Raw genomic sequence first — 2,500 nt, 5'->3', positions numbered from 1 at the left:
CGGGCCGCGACGACGTTGCGAAACGACGCCCGCCCGGTAAGCACACATCCACGAAGAAAATTTTCCGTTCTAATAATCTCCATTCTTTCTCTCTCTCGAGATTTCGCCTCAGGCTTGACCATAGTCAACTTTCGACTCGGTACCGGGAACACAAAGCCACTGACCGCGGAACACTCTCGAAGAGCGCCGACCCGACCAGAACTTGAGCCCCGGACCGAATGAGTTTGTTCGCGTTGTTCGGCTAGAACACCGTGCTCGCGGGAAAATATTCTCCATCCACCTCTAGCGGTATCTCGGATCAACCATCCGAACTCACCTCGATGTGCACCGGCGACTGGCACACAATTTCCCTAGAAGGGAAAATGAGATACCGCGTCACCGGCAAGCGTGCTCTGTGCGCCCAACACGAAAGGTCTCAACTGAACTCGCACAACCAGACTGTCAATCAACCCGACCGAAACACACGCCTCGAAAGGCGTGCCCCGACCGACTCCATCCACAGATCCAGGGCAGAATCCGACCTCGGGCGACCATCTGCTATGATCAGGAACAATACTCTCGCATGCCCCGTACTCGCCGTTCGGGAGACTGTGTCTCCACAAGGGTGCAAAACACGTTGATCTATGCGTTCTATGTGTACGGACAACAGTACGTAAAATGAATATCGTTACGCCTAAAATAGGTCTCCTTGCCGCGGGAAATTTGTGACAAGGCCTGCACGAGGCCGTAGCTCGCCGACGAGTGGTGTCCGTCGTCAACGGGTTGGTCGCTGCCGCGAGGCACCGTTTCCTAGACCGCCCCGGGAGCGACCTTACCGGGCGGGCGGGCAGGATCGAAGTGTTTGCAGTTCAAAGTTTTGACCGGGGCTCGAGGCCTTCTCTCCGCGGGATAATTTCTTCGATCGTAGACCCTCGCTAGGGAGTTCCTTCGGCCTCGAGGTCTTCTGGTTTCCATCCCGGGTGTAAAATTGCATAACCACGGGGCACTTTGTCCGTCAGGCGTCGAAGAATTTTCTCTCGCCGCAGAGAGTAGCTTCGGCCGGGTCATCGAAGATTTTTCCTGAACGGCGAAGAAGCTCTCTGTAAAATGGCCCGGGCGTAAAATTGCATAACCACGGGGCACTTTGTTGATTTTTTTTTTTTTTTTTTTTTTTTTTTTTCACCTGTGTATGGGCCCACCGACCAGACAGAGTGGGAATCTCGTCAACTCCCAAGTGTGTGGTATCAATGGAAAGGTGAGCCTGTGGGCCATCGATTGAGTGGCTGATTGCCTTCTGCCGTGTTTGCGTTCAAAATTTATCAGCGATCAAAAATGGCTGTATCAGATGGTTTTTTCTTTCTTTTTCTTTTTCTTCTGTCTTGGAAAAAAAAAGAAGATAGAGCGGGAATCTCGTCAACTCCCAAGTGTGTGGTATCAATGGAAAGGTGAGCCTGTGGGCCATCGATTGAGTGGCTGATTGCCTTCTGCCGTGTTTGCGTTCAAAATTTATCAGCGATCAAAAATGGCTGTATCAGATGGTTTTTTCTTTCTTTTTCTTTTTCTTCTGTCTTGGAAAAAAAAAGAAGATAGAGCGGGAATCTCGTCAACTCCCAAGTGTGTGGTATCAATGGAAAGGTGAGACTGTGGGCCATCGATTGAGTGGCTGATTGCCTTCTGCCGTGTTTGCGCTCAAAACTTATCAGCGATCAAAAATGGCTGTATCAGATGGTTTTTTCTTTCTTTTTCTTTTTCTTCTGTCTTGGAAAAAAAAAAGAAGACAGAGTGGGAATCTCGTCAACTCCCAAGTGTGTGGTATCAATGGAAAGGTGAGACTGTGGGCCATCGATTGAGTGGCTGATTGCCTTCTGCCGTGTTTGCGCTCAAAACTTATCAGCGATCAAAAATGGTTGTATCAGATGTTTTTTTTTTTTTTTTTTTTTTTTTCCTTTTTCTTCTGTCTTGGAAAAAAAAGCAGACAGAGCGGGAATCTCGTCAACTCCCATATGCATGGTATCAATGGAAAGGTGAGACTGTGGGCCATCGATTGAGTGGCTGATTGACTTCTGCCAGCCAGGCGCGGACAGTGTGCCGAGAGCCACACAAAAAAAAGCCGTTGCCGACAGGCAGACCTTTTCAAACGCCACTTTTTAGACACCCCCCAAAAATTTTCGCCGCGGCGCGCTCTTGCCGACAGACACCCCCCAAAAATTTTCGCCGCGGCGCGCTCTTGCCGACAGACACCCCCCAAAAATTTTCGCCGCGGCGCGCTCTTGCCGACAGACACCCCCCAAAAATTTTCGCCGCGGCGCGCTCTTGCCGACAGACACCCCCCAAAAATTTTCGCCGCGGCGCGCTCTTGCCGACAGACACCCCCCAAAAATTTTCGCCGCGGCGCGCTCTTGCCGACAGACACCCCCCAAAAATTTTTGCCGCGGCGCGCTCTTGCCGACAGACACCCCCCAAAAATTTTCGCCGCGGCGCGCTCTTGCCGACAGACACCCCCCAAAAATTTTCGCCGCGG

The sequence above is a fragment of the Cylas formicarius genome, unplaced genomic scaffold, assembly GCF_029955315.1.
Source record: "Cylas formicarius isolate icCylForm1 unplaced genomic scaffold, icCylForm1.1 PGA_scaffold_262__1_contigs__length_20259, whole genome shotgun sequence".
Lineage (NCBI taxonomy): Eukaryota > Metazoa > Arthropoda > Insecta > Coleoptera > Brentidae > Cylas > Cylas formicarius.
The sequence above is the reverse complement of the archived record's forward strand: the minus strand, read 5'-3'. Positions refer to the sequence as shown.